Source organism: Balaenoptera musculus, chromosome 5, assembly GCF_009873245.2.
Source record: "Balaenoptera musculus isolate JJ_BM4_2016_0621 chromosome 5, mBalMus1.pri.v3, whole genome shotgun sequence".
Classification (NCBI taxonomy): Eukaryota; Metazoa; Chordata; class Mammalia; order Artiodactyla; family Balaenopteridae; genus Balaenoptera; species Balaenoptera musculus.
In genome coordinates this window covers 25496713-25518325 of record NC_045789.1, presented here as the reverse complement: position 1 = coordinate 25518325, position 21613 = coordinate 25496713, and the positions used below count along the sequence as shown (strand labels likewise).

General features: G+C 37.9%; 1 protein-coding gene across 7 annotated transcripts in view; it reads left to right on the top strand.

Moving 5' to 3' along the window:
* The window catches only part of INPP4B (inositol polyphosphate-4-phosphatase type II B), a 745855-nt gene that overhangs the window by 133503 nt on the left and 590739 nt on the right, over window positions 1-21613 (top strand). For all 7 annotated transcript variants that reach the window (XM_036853321.1, XM_036853318.1, XM_036853314.1 and 4 more), the window contains one exon: window positions 6615-6677. The gene's annotated coding sequence lies outside the window, so the exon portion shown is untranslated. The remainder of the gene's footprint in view (window positions 1-6614; window positions 6678-21613) is intronic.

The following is a 21613-nucleotide window of genomic DNA, read 5'->3' as shown; positions in this document are numbered from 1 at the left end:
TTTATTCTCTCACAGTTCTGGAGGCTAGAAGTCCAAAGTCAAGATGTCAACAGGGCCATGTTCTCTCTGAAAGCGCTAGGGGATCATGACTTTCTCACCTTCTGGTGTTGCCGGCAATCCTTGCATTCCTTGGCTTGTAAGCACATCTCTGCCTCCCTAGTTACATGGACATCTCCCTCTGTGTCTTTTTCTTCACGTGGTATTCTCCTGTCTGTGTATATGTTTGTATTTGTGTCTCATCTTATGAGGACACCAGTCATATTAGATTAAGGGTCTACCCTTCCTCCATGTAATGTCATCTTAACTTCCATCCCTACTTACCTGCCTGACAGACTTAGTCTTTCCAAGTCCTTCCCTCCTGTGAAATTTTCTTAGACCAAACAGGACTGATGGTCAGTGAGTGTACATCAGTTCAGTTATTCTGATTGAATTTTTTTTAAGATTATTTATTTACTATTATTTTTAAAAATAATTTTATTTTATATTGGAGCATAATTGATTTACAATGTTGTGTTAGTTTCAGGTGTACAGCACCAAAGTGATTCAGTTATGCATATACATATGTCTATTCTTTTTCAGATTCTTTTCCCATATAGCTTATTACACAGCAGTGAGTAGAGTTCCCTGTGCTATACAGTAGGTCCTTGTTGGTTATCTATTTTATATACAGTAGTGTGTGTATGTTAATCCCAAACTCCTAATTTACCCCTCCCCCCCACCCTCCTTTCCCTTTGGTAACCTAAGTTTGTTTTCTATGTCTGTGAGTCCATTTATGTTTTGTAAATAGGTTCATTTGTATCATTTTTTAGATTCCACGTATAAGTGATGTCATATGATTATTTTTTAAATGACCCTTTCCTAACTGCAGAATATTCTTTCAATTTGTTCTGTTGCTTCAACACATTGTATGTTGTTGTTGTTTTTTTAACATCTTTATTGGAGTATAATTGCTTTACAATGGTGTATTAGTTTCTGCTTTATAACAAAGTGAATCAGTTATACATATACATCTATCCCCATATCTCTTCGCTTTTGCGTCTCCCTCCCTCCCACCCTCCCTATCCCATCCTTCTAGCTGGTCACAAAGCACCGAGCTGATCTCCCTGTGCTATGCGACTGCTTCCCACTAGCTATCTATTTTACATTTGGTAGTGTATATATGTCCATGCCACTCTCTCACTTTGTCCCAGCTTACCCTTCCACCTCCCCGTATCCTCAAGTCCATTCTCTAGTAGGTCTGTGTCTTTATTCCCATCTTGCCCCTAGGTTCTTCATGACCATTTTGTTTGTTTGTTTTTTAGATTCCATATATATGTGTTAACATACGGTATTTGTTTTTCTCTTTCTGATTTACTTCACTCTGTATGACAGACTCTAGGTCCATCCACCTCACTACAACTAACTCAGTTTCATTCCTTTTTATGGCGGAGTAATATTCCATTGTATATATGTGCCACATCTTCTTTATCCATTCATCTGTTGATGGACGCTTAGGTTGTTTCCATGTCATGACTATTGTAAATAGAGCTGCAATGAACATTTGAGTACATGACTCTTTTTGAATTATGGTTTTCTCAGGGTATATGCCCAGTAGTGGGATTGCTGGGTAATATGGTACTTCTGTTTTTAGATTTTTAAGGAACCTCCATACTGTTCTCCATAGTGGCTGTATCAACTTACATTCCCACCAAGAGTGCAAGAGGGTTCCCTTTTCTCCACACCCTCTCCAGCATTTATTGTTTGTACATATTTTGATGACAGCCATTCTGACTGGTGTGAGATGATATCTCATTGTAGTTTTGATTTGCATTTCTCTAATGATTAACGATATTGAGCATTCTTTCATGTGTTTGTTGGCAATCTATATATCTTCTTTGGAGAAATGTCTATTTAGGTTTTCTGCCCATTTTTGGATTGGGTTGTTTGCTTTTTTGGTATTGAGCTGCATGAGTTGCTTGTACGTTTTGGAGATTAATCCTTTGTCAGTTACTTCATTTGCAAATATTTTCTCCCATTCTGAGGGTTGTCTTTTCATCTTGTTTATGGTTTCCTTTGCTGTGCAAAAGCTTTTAAGTTTCATTAGGTCCCATTTGTTTATTTTTGTTTTTATTTCCATTTCTCTAGGAGGTGGGTCAAAAAGGACCTTGCTGTGATTTATGTCATAGAGTGTTCTGCCTATGTTTTCCTCTGAGAGTTTGATGGTGTCTGGCCTTACATTTAGGTCTTTAATCCATTTTGAGTTCATTTTTGTGTATGGTGTTAGGGAGTGTTCTAATTTCATTCTTTTACATGTAGCTGTCCAGTTTTCCCAGCACCACTTATTGAAGAGGCTGTCTTTTCTCCATTGTATATTCTTGCCTCCTTTATCAAAGATAAGGTGACCATATGTGCATGGGTTTATCTCTGGGCTTTCTATCCTGTTCCATTGATCTGTATTTCTGTTTTTGTGCCAGTACCATATTGTCTTGATTACTGTAGCTTTGTAGTATAGACTGAAGTCAGGGAGCCTGATTCCTCCAGCTCCGTTTTTCTTTCTGAAGATTGCTTTTGTTATTCGGGGTCTTTTGTGTTTGCATACAAATTGTGAAATTTTTTGTTCTAGTTCTGTGAAAAATGCCAGTGGTAGTTTGATAGGGATTGCATTGAATCTGTAGATTGCTTTGGGTAGTAGAGTCATTTTCACAGTGTTGATTCTTCCAATCCAAGAACATGGTATCTCTCTCCATCTGTTGGTATCATCTTTAATTTCTTTCATTAGTGTCTTATAATTTTCTGCATACAGGTCTTTTGTCTCCTTAGGTAGGTTTATTCCTAGCTATTTTATTCTTTTTGTTGCAATGGTAAACGGGAGTGTTTTCTTAGTTTCACTTTCAGATTTTTCATCATTAGTCTATAGGAATGCAAGAGATTTCTGTGCATTAATTTTGTATCCTGCTACTTTACCAAATTCATTGATTAGCTCTAGGAGTTTTCTGGTAGTATCTTTAGGATTCTCTATGTATAGTATCATGTCATCTGCAAACAGTGACAGCTTTAATTCTTCTCTTCTGATTTGGATTCCTTTTATTTCTTTTTCTTCTCTGATTGCTGTGGCTAAAACTTCCAAAACTATGATGAATAATAGTGGTGAGAGTGGGCAACCTTGTCTTGTTCCTGATCTTAGTGGAAATGGTTTCAGTTTTTCACCATTGAGGACGATGTTGGCTGTGGGTTTGTCATATATGGCCTTTATTATGTTGAGGAAAGTTCCCTCTATGCCTACTTTCTGGAGGGTTTTTATCATAAATGGGTGTTGAATTTTGTTGAAAGCTTTCTCTGCATCTATTGAGATGATCATATGGTTTTTCTCCTTCAATTTGTTAATATGGTGTATCACGTTGATTGATTTGTGTATATTGAAGAATCCTTGCATTCCTGGGATAAACCCCACCTGATCATAGTGTATGATCCTTTTAATTTGCTGTTGGATTCTGTTTGCTAGTAGTTTGTTGAGGATCTTTGCATCTATGTTCATCAGTGATATTGGCCTTTAATTTTCTTTCTTTGTGACATCTTTGTCTGGTTTGGGTATCAGAGTGATGGTGGCCTCGTAGAATGAGTTTGGGGGTGTTCCTCCCTCTGCTATATTTTGGAAGAGTTTGAGAAGGATACGTGTTAGCTCTTCTCTAAATGTTTGATAGAATTCACCTGTGAAGCCATCTGGTCCTGGGCTTTTGTTTGTTGGAAGATTTTTAATCACAGTTTCAATTTCAGTGCTTGTAATTGGTCTGTTTATATTTTCTATTTCTTCCTGATTCAGTCTTGGAAGGTTGTGCATTTCTAAGAATTTGTCCATTTCTTCCAGGTTGTCCATTTTATTGGCATCTAGTTGCTGTAGTAATCTCATGATCCTTTTTATTTCTGCAGTGTCAGTTGTTACTTCTCCTTTTTCATTTCAAATTCTGTTGATTTGAGTCTTCTCCCTTTTTTCTTGATGAGTCTGGCTAATGGTTTATCAATTTTGTTTATCTTCTCAGAGGAACAGCTTTTAGTTTTATTGATCTTTACTATCGTTTCCTTCATTTCTTTTTCATTTATTTGTGATCTGATCTTTATGATTTCTTTCCTTCTGCTAACTTTGGGGTTTTTTTGTTCTTTTTTCTTTAATTGCTTTAGGTGTAAGGTTAGGTTGTTTATTTGAGATGTTTCTTGTTTCTTAAGGTAGGATTGTATTGCTATAAACTTCCCTCTTAGAACTGCTTTTGCTGCATCCCATAGGTTTTGGGCCATTGTGTTTTCATTGTCATTTGTTTCTAGGTATTTTTTGATTTCCTCTTTGATTTCTTCAGTGATCTCTTGGTTATTAAGTAGTGTGTTGTTTAGCCTCCATGTGTTTGTATTTCTTACCGAGTTTTTCCTGTAATTGATATCTAGTCTCATAGCGTTGTGGTCAGAAAAGATACTTGACACGTTTTCAATTTTCTTAAATTTACCAAGGCTTGATTTGTGACCCAAGATATGATCTATTCTAGAGATGTTCCATGAGCGCTTGAGAAGAAAGTGTAATCTGTTGTTTTTGGATGGAATGTCCTATAAATATCAATTAAGTTCATCTTGCTTAATATGTCATTTAAAGCTTGTGTTTCCTTATTTATTTTCATTTTGGATGATCTGTCCATTGGTGAAAGTGGGGTGTTAAAGTCCCCTACTATGATTGTGTTACTGTCGATTTCCCCTTTTATGGCTGTTAGTATTTGCCTTATGTATTAAAGTGCTCCTATGTTGGGTGCATAAATATTTACAATTGTTATATCTTCTTCTTGGATTGATCCCTTGATCATTATGTAGTGTCCTTCTTTGTCTCTTGTAATAGTCTTTGTTTTAAAGTCTATTTTGTCTGATATGAGAATTGCTACTCCAGCTTTCTTTTGATTTCCATTTGCATGGAATATCTTTTTCCATCCCTTCACTTTCAGTCTGTATGTGTCCTTAGGTCTGAAGTGGGTCTCTTGTAGACAGCATATATATGGGTCTTGTTGTATGTTGGTTAATGATGGTTTTTTCATGAATTACTTACAAACCTTTCTTCCACTAAACTGTTTTTCTTGAGTCCTTTCTATTTATAATGGTTTCTCTAAAGTCTGTGGTATACCCTTCCTTGCAATCGGAGCTCAGTAGATGTTTTCTGAATTGGATTGAGTATTTACAAGAGCAGACATTGGTCATTTGCTTTAAGTGAATCTTGAAGTATCCCAATTTCTTGGAGGACATCTTTAAATTAAAATCCCCAGCAAAGTCAAAGGAAGCTACTGCAGTGGAGTGACAGGTTACTTATTCTCCTGAAATGCTGTTTAATCTTTTTCCCTTACCTGCCCAAAGACCTAAAAGAACTCTATTTCCTTTGCCATCACAGAGTGTGACTAATAAATCAGCAAATTAAATACCATCCAGGATGGTAGGATTTTAATCATTCCACCATGTGGCTCACCAGGGCAGTGATTTTCAAAGGGGTTGCAAGATTTCTTTTTTTAAAGGAGAACAATGATAATAATAGTAATAGTGATGTTCATAATTATATTGGCTAACATTCATTAATTCTGTGTCCTTTCTGTGTATTTATCTCACCTATTTATCCTATCAGTTCTATGAAGTAGAAAGAATTAGCATTCCGATATTACAGGTGAGAAAGGAAGGTTTACAGAGTTTAATTTCCTTGCCTACGTTCACACAGCTAGTAAGATGTTTTGGTGATTGCAGTTATATGACTGTTCTTATAATGACTGTTACAGTCAAGTAATCAACGTTGCTTTTAACCGTTAACATTTCTTCAGTCAAATAACTTTCTTAAGGGGTGAATTTAAAATTCTTACCTATCTATGTGATAGTCCTTCCTGGAGAGCTATGGCTTAGACTTGAATTTCTTATCCTGCAATCTGAACATTCAGATAATGACGCAATAAAATCCTTCCTGGGACACTCCTCAAGATGGTTATATGCTAAGGGAAGGAATAAGATATATTTTCATAACTTTTGTCTCCTATAAAGTACTTTTCTCCTCACTGCAGCTTAGAAAAGCTCTAAAATTGCAGCTCCTAAGGAGGGTAATCTGCAATTATTTACCATGTCAATCCACAGTATCTCATTTTATCAATTTTGTGGAAAGACAGAATAGAAAAACACCCAAACTTGCACAAATATTTTAAAAGCCATACTCACTGGGGGAGGGAGGAAACTAAGTTAGATAATTGCAAATTCCATTTCAGTCTGTTGCATTCCAAGTAAATGTTCTGTCCCAACATGGATTACATCTTATCTTTTGAAATGATTGAAGCTAATTCTTTTCCTTGCTCGAGTGCTAGTCTTGTTCCCATGTGAGAAAAGAGAGAGAAGCAAAGAAAACAGGGCTGAGGATCTGTGGCAGTCACCCTTGTTTTCAGCTGCGGGGGGATAGGGGAGCTTTTGGGAAGTTATTTGTCATTTAAAGCAAGTGGTTCCCAAGGCAGCTGCTGAATGGAGCTGAATATTTTGTTAAATGATTTTCTTCTCTGACCTTTATTACTAATAAATATTTTTAAAGAAGCATTTAAAGGGTGAAAAGAAAGGTTTTTATTAATCTCTTTTCTTTTTACCCACAGAACCCAAAGAAATGGTGTCACCTGGCAAGAGATCTGCTATCCTTTATGAAAAATCAGACCAAGGTAATGCTTATTTTAATATATATATTAGTCTGTTTAACTCTGATACATTCAACTGGTTGGTTTTTCTTGATTACTGGTTTTAACTATTGAATAATCCATCAAAAAAGTAAATCATTATCTGAAAAGTAAAAGGAATGATTTTTGATGACCATCATATTTAGGAAGTGACCAGTAAATTTTAAAATATATATTAGCTTGAAGCACTGTGGTTAATGATTAATTTTCCGACACTACTCTTGCATTTATGTTAATGTGTGGATAGGATCTTGACTAGAAGATTGTACTCTCTTTGTTTGGAAATAGGTCCAATTAGTGTATTACATTTACAAATGGTAGACAATAAGAGAATCAGATTCTTTTAATTAAAATTTTCCTCTTATTTAAGCATCAGTCAGACGGCTTTACATATTATTTTTTTAATAGACAAAAAAGTTCAGTACAAATTCCTAGAGAACCTTCATCGAGTTTGACGAAGACACTCTTACACAAAACATATATTTTCTTTGGAAAGATTGAATTATATCATACAGTTGTTGAATAGCATGCCTGAGTATACTCAATGCTTGCATATTTAGTTGCTAAATTTTCCTATTGCTATGTGTTTTGTTTATATATGTTAGCCTAAGAATATGAACAATCATGCAAATATTCTAATGATATATACGTGTAAGCAAAGTGGAGCCTAGATGCAGATATAAAATGTGTGTATGATTTATGAATAAAGGTGATGTCTCAAAAGAGTTTTTAATAGAAAAGTTTCTGAAAAGTTAGAATTGTGGTGGGAACTAAACCCATCTATCAATACTATCTGCTTATATAGCTATGAAGATATGATGTTGCTTTGTATATATCAACACACATACTGGATTTGTTGAAATGTGTACTGGGTCACATACTAATTGGAACTAACCGGGTTCTATTTTTGACAAATTGTCGAATTCCTATAAAACAAATGAGTGCTGAAACAAAGGAAACATTTGAATTTAATGGACATCAGCAGAAAACTGGTTTATGAACTTTAATTTGCAGTGGAGCAAAAATAAATTGTTAGGTTGAATTACAAACTGGGGTGTTTCTACTTATTTTTGGCTTTTAGTTAACGCTTCAAGGGAGGAGTAAACCCCTTAAAGAAGTAGCTTCTCTCCTGTAATGGTGATTTTCAATTGTAGGCACACTATACTAAAATGTTAAGTCAAACTGTAAGGTATTTTTAAAATGGTTAATGAAATCAATGGAGGGTTTCCTTTAGCTTAGAACTATTAACTGTGACTCCCTAAAGAGAGGCATTATAATGAGAACTAATACCTAGACAGTATGTGGAAGGGGTTGAAGCTGAGTGCTGTGATACAAGCATAGGGAGATGTATGGTAGAAAAATGCTGGCTGAGGCGGAATCAGCAGAAGATGACATAGTAAAGACAGAGAAGGAAACACACTGAGTGAGATGGAGCTAATGAAGAGGGTCAAGGATCCATGCCCTTTAGAATGAAAATAAGGATGAAGAGAGGAAGCACAGACTACCCAGGATGCATTCATGTGAAATTTTTCTTTTTTCGGAGGTACGTATATACTAATACATTCAATTTTATTAGGCTTTGATTTCATTTATTTAAGATAGGGATAAACTTACTTCGAACTGAATGTAGTAAAGAAAGGGTTGGGGTGTAGGAGGGAAAGTCCCATTAATGTGGCAGAATGTCCAGCATCATGTACCCGGAGTAACAAAGTTTGCTTCTCCCCGATGTGCCAATAAAGAACCAGTTCTGTATATTGGCAGTCCAAGCACTTTGGTCTGATAACACTCCCAAAGAGATTATACTCTAGGATGCTGGTTTTTGTGTGGAGGTTGGGAGTGGGGTGTGAAGGAGTAACTGGGGTGTGAGAAATGGTGTTCATGTCATCACCTCTTTAGGTTGGTCCTTTGGACTCATTGAAATAGGGGTGTTTGCAACTTTATAAAATATTCCTGTTAATAAGACAAAGAGTGCTAATGTTCTGATGCTCTGTCTCTATTATCCTAAACGGGATATATGCATTTAAATTTCAGTGTTTAAATAGTAGAAGTTCAAGGCATATTAGTGAAGGTGCTATTTTTGGCCAAATGGGACCATTCAGCCTTTCTCAGTTGCACGTGATGACTAACACACTCATTTTGTGTACCATTAACTCTGGCAATGGGGCTCGGAGAGCAATCTTTTGGGTTAACAGGTACTTTTGTGTGTGCAGATACCTGAAAGTTCTACATTTGACTTTTTCAAAAAGGGTCTAAAATAAGTTTTCATGTAGTGTTTCGTTATGTAAAGTTATTTATGTCTGTTGGTCACAATATTCTTAATTTTGTCACCCCAAAATAGAGGCAATTTTACCTAGTTGGGTTAAAATATCCTTCTCTGTACCTAGTAAGATTATGCATAAAAATAGAGACCATTATTCTGTTCTGTTTTTACACAGGTTTATATGTCCTGGAAATAAGTTGAATTTCAATTAAGAAAATTTCATGTTTGTAATTTATTTGTGTTATGTAGGAATATTAAGTATTATTCTCATATATATTTAACTTCTCTGTAGGAAAATGAAATGGGATATTAAGGGTTCAGCAGTTTTTTGATGTACTCTAAATACATTTTTGAGAACTGAAAATAAACTGTCATAAGGCTAGTTAGTATACAGTGTTCTTTTTGTTCTAGGGCACTAAGAAATAAGGTATAAATATATTGTTTAGAGGGTGGTTTCATTGTGGTTTATTATTATTGGTTGTAGAATATTTTGTAGATGTAGTACACATTGAAAATTTTTTTAAAGGATAAAATTCTTCTGATATTTTAAGAGCTTATTACAAATTATATTTTATATTATTTTTTATAAACTACTATAAAGTAACAATGGAAAGTAAAGCATCAGATTTTCAGGTTGATTAATAAGTTAATGACCATGAATTACAATGAGAGTTACAAATACCTCTACACATGTGATGAAAGGGGTGATGTAATTGTCAAGATGCTTGGACTAATTCACATAGGATAGACACAATGCTTTACAGAAATAGAGTTATAACATCAGGCATACATGCTCCCAAAGAGAATTTAAACTGAAAGTCAGAGAACAAATCATTGAACACTTTCATTGAGAAGTGATTAAAAAGTAATTCTTAAAGAGGACTTTATATGAGGAAGAGTTATTATGATCATTTTTATGAATTTGCCTTTTTTGTTTTTTTATGATTTTCATCATTTGCCAGAGTTCTTGGTACTCTTTACTCTTCTGAGTATTAGATTCTGTGGGATAATCCATCTTTTTAAAACTTTAAAGAAAACTCCCAAGAATAGTCTTAATGCAATAGTCATATAGAAGCCATAGCATTGTCTAGAATTGTCTCCTGCTAATGTTCAAGTTCTTGCGTTGACTCCCCACATCTGTTTCTTACCGTATTGGTTTCTCTCTTACTACACTGTATACCCTAAACATTCTTGTCTTTCCTTATGTTGATAACTCCACTCGGAATGCCCAGTCTTCTTTTTCCTTATTCCAAAGCCTACATAACCTTAAAACTGTTCTTTAGGGGGCTTTCTGAGTTCCTCATCATGCTACAACTATTTCTCTTCCTTAACCCATATTTAGTCTGTAAAGTAACCTAGATACACTATCTGTCACACTGTCACTGATTTGCATATATTGCTCTGTAGTAGCTCTCTTGTGTGCGTGTGTTTAAATATGTATGTATATGTACATATAGAACTTTATTATGTGTAAAGATACACACACAGACATGGGACGTTTTTTCCTTCAGTGTGACCGTAAGGAAGATCCTTCTGTCATCTACTTTTACTCCCACTTGTGAGTGAAATAGACTTTGAATGAATGAGGTCCTTGCATCTCTAAGATTTCCACCGAAGGAATATTTAAAAGGCTAGAAGATTCCTTTGTACTATGAGAATTATAATTTAGCAATGTTTTGTATTAATTAGGACTAGCTTGAGAACCTTCTCTCCCTTTATCGTATCTTTTCAATGTGAATAAAATCTAAATTCAAATATACTAATTTATAAGGCAAATAATTTTCAACTCTTGAGATACACTCCCGGACTTCTCTGGTGGCGCAGTGGTTGGGAGTCTGCCTGCCAATGCAGGGGACACGGTTCGATTCCTGGTCCGGGAGGATCCCACATGCCGCGTAGCGACTAAGCCCGTGCGCCACAGCTGCTGTGCCTGCGCTCTGGAGCCCGCGTGCCAAGACTGCTGAGGCCCGCGTGCCTGGAGCCTGTGCTCCATGGCAGGAGAAGCCACCGCAATGAGAAGCCCGCGCATCGCATCGAAGAATAGCCCCCCGCTCACCGCAACTAGAGAAAGCCCGCGCCCAGCAACGAAGACCCAATGCAGCCACACACACAAAAAAGTAATTAATTAAAAAAGAAAAAAGTACACTCCCTTCACCAAAGGGACATTGCCTAATTCGATCACCCATTGGCTTTGTACCACTCTGCACATGTGATGGGAGGAAAATCTAACCTGAGCTACTCCACAAAGACACTTTTGCCTAAGAGTAAAACACTACCCATTTCATATCTTACAGTAGAATCAATAGGGGGAAAATGTTATATTGTAATTTGCCACCTCATTCATCAATTCAGTGTTTACCTGCTATACTCACAAGTGCTTTAGGGGGAGTGGGGTATGGGTAGAACTTGAGTCTTTCTCTTGTTTTACACACACACATATACACCCCTTATACACACATACATACAGACATATAGAGGCTACAGAATAAATCTTTTTACTTGCTTGTAGAAGTTCTCTCTATGCTCCTTACCATTTTTCACATCAATATCAATTTCATCATTCATGTGGATAGTTGGAAACGTTAAAGCAGTCCCTGAGAGCTATTTTTAAGTTTTCAATAATTATTGAATCTCACGCATAGGGATTTCATGGCCATTTTGAATGTGCAGGTATGTTTGTGGACATGCAGTCTGAAATAACATATGCTCAGCTCTACAGTCAAATCTCTTTAGGCTGGCACCCTAAAAGTACCTAAATGCTAATAGGTGTGGAAATTGGGGACGGACTGTGGTTATTTGGGAAATTCAGATAAAATTAGGACTGTTAGGGTCGGGACAGGGCTTTTGGGAACTGGGGCTTCCAGGGAACTGGCAATTCCCAGTAAAAGACACAGGACTGTGAGGGTAAACGGTTCCTTTAAGGCTTTAGCAGATGTGTTGGTTTTCCTTTCTTCAGTTTTGCGGTAGTAGCCTTACTTTGGAAGGGGAAGCACGTCATTGGAGGCAGAGTGGTGTGAGCAGAGGCAAATAATTCGTAACATGGGCTGTCCACTAGACTTTGCAGGCGCATATGTATGCATCTGTCCCTTTCTCTCTCTAGATTTATGTTTTTAATGCGTATAACGTTTAAAAAATTATGCCACTAGATGTCAGCAGCAGCCTCCTAGGGTTCCTGGGGCCTTAATTAGTAACAAAATTGGTACTTCATTAGAACATCTTACCTGAGGATAGTAAGTACCTGTTTTGCAGGTTAAAAAAATATTTTTTGAGATATAAGGAGGAAGACTACAAGCATCATAAAATATTTAAATATTTTTTCAACTTGTTTTTGTTCACATGTGACAGGTTACTTTTACTCCCACTATTCTCTCTACCAATGAGATGACATGAAGAATATGTGTGAGGCTGAGGAATTGCTCAGAAATTGGACCTGCTGCCAAAGCTTGAAATTTCGGTTTTAATGCTTTATGATTCATTTATGCTGCGATGGCACGAATATTTGTGCTTTGGGCTTGTTTCATTCTGCTTCTGTAGAAGCATTTTTGGAGCTACAGCCTATCAGAAGATGGTGTGGTATTAATTTTTCAGCATCCACATCTGTGCACTGTCTCCTTAGTAATGTCTAAACTTTCTCGGATCTGTGCTATCTTGTCACAAGATACTCAGAACATTTTGATAGATGCCAAAGAGTATTAGGGGTGTTTGCTCACCAGTTGACAAAGAAAACAATCTAGAACTACAAAAAGAACGCGATTTTTCATGAAATATAATACACGTAATTGTCGAGTCCTTAAAATGGCAGGTAAAATTAAAGCAAATGCTTTTTTTTTCCAGAAATTAATAAAAAATCGTAGTATTGGTCAATGTTCAATAGATACTAGTAATGTTATTTTAAACAATGCAGTTAATATTTGGTCAAATCTGACTCACATTACCAGGAAGATTCAGACTAATCTGCTGGATTTTAGTTATCAGTTGAAACTCAGTCTTAGGTGATTAGTTATGAGTTGGCTAAGCACCAAGCAGATTTTTAAATGGTTATGAAAAAGGTATGAAAAAAGGTTCCCATTTGGAACAGCTCTTCTGGAAAAATTCTGCTTTCAATGCATTTTTAAAAATACCTTAGCAAAAGTTGGAAAAGAGAATTGTGGAAACATTTCCTTTCCTGAAACCAGTTTCACCAAGGAATATACTAATTGTAGATGTTACACCCTTATCACTTTTAAGATTTTCAAAAAATTGTTTTAGTTGGTTCGGGGAGGGGGCTAAGGAAATAATTCCTTTCACATTGAACTTGTTATATTTGAGAATTATTGGTTTACGAGATTATCAGCAAGTTTCTTATCTTCTGCCTTTCTGTTTTAGAACTGCTAGTGAAAAAGACTTACCAAGATTTTCCCCAAGACTGTGGTTGTTATTCTTTGATTATGTTTGTAGGTGATGAGGCAAACATTTGAAATCATGCTGCCGTTACTTGACCCACGTAATTTCCTCAGATGGAGCAGGTGCAGTGAGTAAGTGCCATTAATACTTGGAAGGTACATTATTAGCCAGATGTTCAGTTAAGGCACTCTCAGCATTGAACCTGGTGCGGACGCACACAGCTTGCTCGAGCTATTACAGTCCCGGTGCTTCCAGAACTTAACCCTCCTGAAGGGGGTCAGGACTGGGATGTGACCAGGGCATCTGTCTTCAGTCTGTCCCTCTTTTCATCATTTGCAGATAGTTCAATGACACAGATGTATGTGAAGTCTTTTGAGTGAGAGATGCTGCCAGTTTCAAAGTGTTTTAGCTCCACATTAAGAAACTTACTCCCACTTCCATATGCACCAGTGCCTTCTCTTCAACCTGTTCTTTTGCCTGCGTGTTGACACGGATTAAGTTAAAGCAGACAGAGGGTCAGGTTCCCTTTGGGTGGTTCCAGAAGTCCAAACAACTCAGCCTGACGTTCAAAGACCGCTTCTCTGCTGCTGCATCTCAAATCCTCCCAACCTCATTTCCACCCAATTCCTCACCCAGGTGTGGCTTCGTAGCCCATACAACCTGGTTGAGTCCCACGCCTGTGTATGATTGACTTATTTCTACCTTGTTGACTTTGCATTTGCTGTTACTTTTTTCTCCCCTCCCCAACTTCTTATTCTTCATTTCAGAAAGCAGAGTGTGGTAGGGACACTTCTCAGGAGCCAGATGGTCTGCATTCAAATTCCAGATTGCTGATTTATTAGCTTACTGCTGCCTGACCTAATGCAGGCTGTTTAACCCAGGGGATCTCATATTGGTTTATTGTACAAAACTGTTAAAGAAAAATACATAAATAATTGAGTTAATGTTAATATTAACTTAGCATATTAATATTAACTTGTAATAGTTACTGGCACATAGTAAGTGCTTAATATATGTTAGCTACTATTAATTCTTTCAAGTCGGTCTCAAAATTCACTTCCATAAAATTTAGCCTCAACTCTTCTCCTTCTTTGTACAGTGATTATTAATCTCATCAGTGTGTATTTGCAGCTCTACCTGCCCACCCACCAATACTTTTATATTTGACGATCTATACAACTGGGTGTATTATTTTCCTCTTCAATAAAGTAGGATAATAATACTTGCCATAACCATACCTAGGGTATGAAGACAAAACTGGAGAACAGGAGTAATAACAGGATTGGTGAGAATTATCACTCACCCTGCTTTTGTTATGTGTAAGGAACTGAATTAGGAGATTTCCTTCCCTTGTCTGATCACATAACACCATACACGTGTTTGGTGGGTGATGGCCAGAGAGGCAATGAATTCACATTTTTTGAGGATGAGGAGATGGCAGAACATCCAAATACAAAAGTCAAACAGCAACGGAAATGTGGAGTTGAGTTCAAAGGAAAAGTTACAGCGTGAGTTTGGAAACTTATGGAATTTGCCCAAAGCTGTTTAAGTGGGTGAATGACTTATCTGAGGGAGAGAGAGGGTAGACAGAGAAGAGTAGTCATGAAGCAAACCCCAGCTCCCCACACACACACCATATGCACACAGTGATCAGCGAGTTGAACCTCAGTCATGTGCTTCTCCAGTTTTTGTAAAGGTAAGGTGTATAATAATGTTTTCTTGGAACCAATGCATGTATTCTTTTAAAGTCTGCAGCTGAAAATAGCATCAGACATAAAACTATTATGTCGGAAAATACTAGAGCAGATAAAGTTACTCTTGTCCCAACTTTTGACTCAATATAAATATCATTAACAACAGTTAATCATGTAATAAAAATGTTACTGTCCATTTTTTTCCTGGGAGAAGTTTGATATTTGATCTAATTGGTGATATGTTAGCTGTGCATAGGTCAGATATTAGATGTTTGTACAGGACGTGTGAAGGGCTTTGGAGATCATGTACTTTTACTACCTTGGCAATAAATATCTTACTTTCCATTATTAGAATATGCTTAGCTTTTGATACTTTTCTTACTAATTTATTAAAATTGCAAAAAATTTGATAGATCAGTATTCTCTATTAGCTCTCACGACACTTGTGGTAGACATCTCATTTTCTTCAGGAAGCTGGGAAACACATTCTGTGTGGTGCTGTCATGGATAATAGTAATAGCAAATATTTATTGACTGCTTATTTGATGCCAGGCACTGTTCTAAACACGGTACAAAGCATTAGGGCCTACTATTATCTCTGTTTCAGTTTTGTCATTAATACTGTGGAACAAACACCCAATGAGCAAAACTCATTGGCACAAGTCTGCAGATTATGTGGGTGGTTTACCCTGGTCTTAGCAGGTTTGCTCATGTCTCTGCAGTCAGCTGGAAAGTCAGCTGTGGGTTTGTCTTGCTGATCTTGGCTGAATTCTCTCATGTGTCTGTGATTTTGGCTGGGACAACTAGGCTGATTTGGCTTTGCTCTGTGGAATCTCTGTTCCCCCAACAGTTAAACTGAGCTTGTCCTCATGGTGGTATCAGAGTTTGGAGAGAAAAAGAGCAGAAATGCTAAAGAGTCAGAACTAGCACAGCGCCATTGCAACCACATTCTGTTGGCCAAGCAAATCTCAAGTCTAGCTTGGAATAAAGGGACGGGAAAATAGACTCTGCCATTGGATGAAAGGAGCTACAAAATCACACTGCAATTTGTTGGATACAGAAGAGTGGAGGCTTAGGGTCATTTTTACAGTCAATCTACCAGAATCTTTATTCTACACGTGAGAAAACTGAAATGCATTGAGGTTAAATAACTTATTGCTAGGGTGGACTGGGGACCTTCACCTGACCTATTATGGAACGTTATATCCCAGGACCCAGTGATTGGACAGGGGGTGGGTTTGTGACCTGAACAAAATTAATCACTGTTCTTCCATGAACTTGTTATACAAGAGAAAGATTCTTCCTTTAGGATCAAAAATTCTCAGGATATTGACTTAGAGTTGTCAGTAATCTTTTGTTCTGCCAGTTGGAGAGGATAATGGGACAGTTAGGGGTGGGGAAAGAGAGAGAGACCGACAGACAGACAGACACACAAGAAAGAGACAAGAAACATAGAATGAATGAACAAGTATGAGAAAGTTGCAATTATATCATTTGAGCCACTGGATCCAGCCATACCTGAAACTTTAAGCTTACTGGTTTCTTAAAACAATAAATTTCTATTTTGTTATTAGTTTGGTTTGACTAAGGTTTCTATCATTGGAAGCCTAAACTATGTTATCTAACAGTGATGGATTATTTTGCAAAAATGGCTACAGCAATATTTCTAATCCACGTGCTCCTCCCGAACCTCCTTGGCACTCCCCACCAAGAGGTGAAGACTATTTTCCCTTCCTTTGAACCTGAGTGGATTCGTGTCTGTTCTAATGAGCAGAGCAGTACTGCCAAAGTGATGCTATGGGACTTTCAAAGTGAGGTCATAAAGAGTTTACAGAATCCTCCTGACTTTCTTTCTTTCTAGGCACTTTCCCTTGGAGCTCAGTCACCATGTTGTGAGACACGCCTCATGGAGTAGCCATTTGTAAGGTGTTTTGGCTGGTAGCCTAACAGCCAAAGGCCAGCATCATCCAAGTAAACAAGCCCAGATGATCCCAGCTCCCAGCCTTGGGACAATTCAGGTGATGAAGAGTGGAACGCAGATGCACTCTTCCCTCCATGGGTCCTGCCCAAGTTGTTGCAGATTCATGAGCAAAACAAATGTCATAGATTTAAGTGACTAAATTTTGGGATAATTTGTTACGCAGCCATAGACAACTGCAACACTATCATTACATTCTTACCCTGTAGCTCCTCCTCAGGACTCCCTTTACTTACTAAAACATATGTCAGACCCTGCTCCCACCCAGTGACTGCCATTCCGCTTTGACCCTTGCCTTTACTTAAACTTACTTCAATTTGCCAAGTAGTTGTGGACATTTTTTTTCAACGCTTGTTCCCCACTCCTCCCCCGACCCCCATTGGCTTTGTGATGTAGCTTTGCAGGGATGGAAATGGTTAGGGAACATGGGTTGGGATATGCATATTGCTCTATGCCCCTATTAAAAGGCTGGGAATCCTGACTTGATGAATTCACACTTCCATTTTCTAGCCCTATGCTGTTAAATATGGTGGCCACGAGGCATATGCACTTATTTATATTTGAATTCATTAAAATTAAATAAAATTGGCAATTCAGTTCTTTAACGACACTAGCTACATTTCAAGTGCTCAGTATTTATATGTGACTACTGGCCATCATACTGAACAGTGCAAAGTTGTAGAACATTTCCACCATCTTACTATGTTCTTTTGAATGGTGCTGCTCTAATTTGCCACATGTGGTCCAAGGCTAACTCCTTTAAACACTGGCATGCAATGACAAAAATCTTTTGACCCAGAGCAGAACTCTAAAGGATGTGGTCTCTATCTCCTAGGTATGAGCTCCAGGAGAGGACAGAGATGAGAATCTCTGCTCTAGTTAATAGGGTTATGTTTCATTTCCATTCACATGAAAAGGCTGTCTTTTGTAGCCTTTCCTGCATTCTTTTCTAGGCCCTGGACATGTGGATAATGGTTTATTTTCTTGGCTACATTAGTTCCTTTTCTTTAGTCCTGCCTGACTTTCAGAAAAATTCAATTCACAGAAGTTATCCCAGTTACAAATGCTATCCCTCTGAAAATACTTGGGGGCCCCGTGCTCCCAGCAGAGAGTCCTCATGAGCACACTGGGCTTCTGTTGACTTGAAAGTGAACTCTGGCTGTGGAGTGGATATTACTCCCTTAGAAAAGAAAAAGAATAACTTCCAGGCAAAAGGGCCTTTCTTCTCCCTAGGTGTAAATTTTCTTGAAAGCTTGTTTATTGATTTTCCTGGTAACAACTGAGCTTACAAGCTATAAAAGAAAAAAAAAAAAAAGGCAGGGAAATAATATCAACGATCAACAAGTTTATTCACCAGATTTATCTCACATGTAGTCAGTCACACAGGGCTGTGAAATGAAATGTACTATATGCCCTAATCCCAGTTTTATTATGGAGTCCGTAGAATTTAGTTCATCAAAAGGGAAAGCAAATATTTAAACATTCAAGCAAGGGTCCATCCCCATTATAAAAGGGACTGTGCCCAAATTAATGTCATCATGTGAAGAGAGTGCTAAAAGTGGGGTGAACCGAAGCAAACATGGCTGCTCAATGGGATGGTACTTGGTACAATTAAAATGGTGTTGATTTTGATCTCTGATCAGTCAGTCACATTGCCTGAAATAACCTCCCCTAGCATTGGTCCTATGGGAAGGCATCTTCTTAAATTTCTGATCCATGTGATAACACTTTTAAAAAGTCTCATAATCAGGTAATTTTGGAAAATGCTGAATTTTATATCTCCCTCCTGTGGTTTTATGATGCACATTAGAATATTAGTCTCTGAAAATCCTGCTGTAAAGAAACCTGTTTAACTTTGTTTAACCCAGCATTTCCTAAAATTCGTGGACCATGGAACCTTTCCTACTTTAGTATATTTCAGTGTAGTACTCACTGTATCCAGAGGCTAGGTTTCAAGAAAGCAAACTTTGTGAAATGTTGCTTTAGAATACAACATGAATTCCCAAGAGGGCTTGCTTTATAACACAAAAGTTACCTAATAACACTGTAAGCCATTAGCATCCATCCAGTACAGATTAACTTTCCTCAATGAGCAGGATCCTAGGACCCTGATGGTGTGGGAGAGGCCATAACATGGAATGTTTTCTAAGGAGGGCTGTTTCAGGAGGGTTCCTGGGAAGTCAGATGATGGCTAACCATCTCCAGGAAGGTCTTTCCTGGGACATGAGACTTTCAGAGCTATGTTTCTAGGAAGGTCAATTTTAGAAGGCATCAAAAGTAGATGATTAGCAAAGAAACTTTTAATAGCTCCTGTGACTTCCAGATAGTGTTCAGTCACTTCCTCCTCCTGTGCAAATAGCCATTTCTCAGAGGAGTAGATCACTATCACCGTTTCTGCTTTCTCACTAACCATTCACTCTTTGACCTGTAACAATCTTTCATTCAATCTCTCATTCCAGTAAAACTCCTCTTTCGCAGATAACCAGTTTTTTTTTTTTTTCTATTTGCCAAATGTAGGGAACTCTTTGTGGGTGAACGTATTGCCCTCTAGGATTTTGGATTCTACCTAACTGCTTTTAAGCTCCACATTTATATCTCCAGCCCAGGGCACCATTCTGAGCTTCAAAATTCATTCCCACAGGCATCTCATACTTACAACCAAAATTGATCTTATAAACTTGTACGCTAAACCTCTTTCTCCTATAGATCATTGGAAGAACCATTATTTACCTGGTCACCCTAGCCATGTAGGAGTTGCTCTTACCCTTACCCCAATCAGTCACATTTCTCAAGATATCTCCTCTATCTTGTCATCCACATCTCCTTCCATGCCTTAGGATCCAGAGTGAAATCATAGCGTTTCTACCTGACATCTGAGTGATCCTGAACAAGCTTTCTAGTCTCTTATGCCTCAATTTCTCATTTATTGACGGGGATAATAGTAATGCCTAAGTGAGTTATTGTGAACTTGTGAAAATTAAATGGAGATAAATTAGGGGAGTAGAGAGAAGATTAAGTTGATTAAATTGACTTTTTTTGTCTCCCTAATGGAGGGAAAAAGTACTTATTTATTAATAGGGGAAAATTCTTAATGGGTTAGTGTTTTTACAGGAGCAAATGTCTCTTAAAATGCTATAGTAGCAAATAAACAAAACAACTAAGGTTGTGATTTGGTTGGAATTCAGGGGAAAATAAGTTACTAATATTTTTCTCCTCTCATTACACAATTATGGGCTATTGTCAGGAAAATAAAGGAAAGGAATCGAATTATCTTTACCACCCATTAGGCCAACAGAATTGATTGTATGATGAAGTAGATAACAAAGAAGGACTCCAGAGTAGCATCTCTAGGACATTTGTATTATCTGTACAATCAGGCCAATGTGAAGATATCTACATCTTGTAGGGTCAGCCAGCAGGAACATGCTAACACAAGATTAAGCCCTGGTTATGAATTTCAGACAATTTCCTATAAGTGTCCCTTATGTTTTGCTTAATAGCTGAAAGCCCTATTAAAAATCATATTACACATATAATAGTGCATAGAATAGTGTAGAAGAGTTACAGGGCCATGTGTACTCAGGCCTACCACCATCAAAAGAAGAATACATGATTGATGATAGTCATTCCTTCTTTCAATAAATTTTAATGGCCTCCTACTATGGACCACTAATTCTTTTTTTTTTTTTTTTTTTTAATTTTTGGCTGTGTTGGGTCTTCGTTGCTGTGCGCGGGCTTTCTCTAGTTGTGGCAAGCGGGGGCCGCTCTTCATCGCGGTGCGCGGGCCTCTCACTGTCACGGCCTCTCCCGTTGCGGAGCACAGGCTCCAGACGCGCAGGCTCAGTAGTTGTGGCTCACGGGCTTAGTTGCTCCGCGGCATGTGGGATCTTCCCACACCAGGGCTCGAACCCGTGTCCCCTGCATTGGCAGGCAGATTCTTAACCACTGCGCCACCAGGGAAGCCCTTGGACCACTAATTCTTGATGCGGGGGATATAGTAGTCTACAAAATAATAAGAAATCCTTGCTCTGCTGGATCTTATGTCCCAGTAAGAGGAGACAGACAGTAAGCAAAGTAAATAATTGTACTGTATTTAAGACAAGGGCTATGGAGAAAAGTAAAGCAGGAAAGAGGGACAGGGCATCTAGTAATGGCAGTAGAATGACATATTTAAAGAGAGAGGCTTGGAAATCCTCACCAGGAAGATGCTATTTGAGCAAAAATCCGAAGGAAGTCATGGAGCCAGTGAGTGGTTCTGATCAAAGGAATGACTTGATCTGACTTTCTTCTTACCAGGATCACTCTGGCTACCCTTTGAGAATAGACACAAGGGGAGATGAGTCATTAGGCTACTGCAATAATCCAGGCGAGAGATGGTAGTGGATGGGGCTAGGGAGGTAGTATCAGAGGTGATAAGTGGCATAGGTAAAGTTCAATCTTAGTGTGTGTGGCATCTCTGAGGCCCATGCTCTGTTCTTCAGAAATACCAGGATTTCCGGAGAAGACTGAGGGAGGGGAACCAGGGAGCAAAATCTAGAGAGATATACCAGGGAGATAGCAGGATGTCACAGAACCAAAGGCAACGCAAGTCAGAAGGAGGTATGAG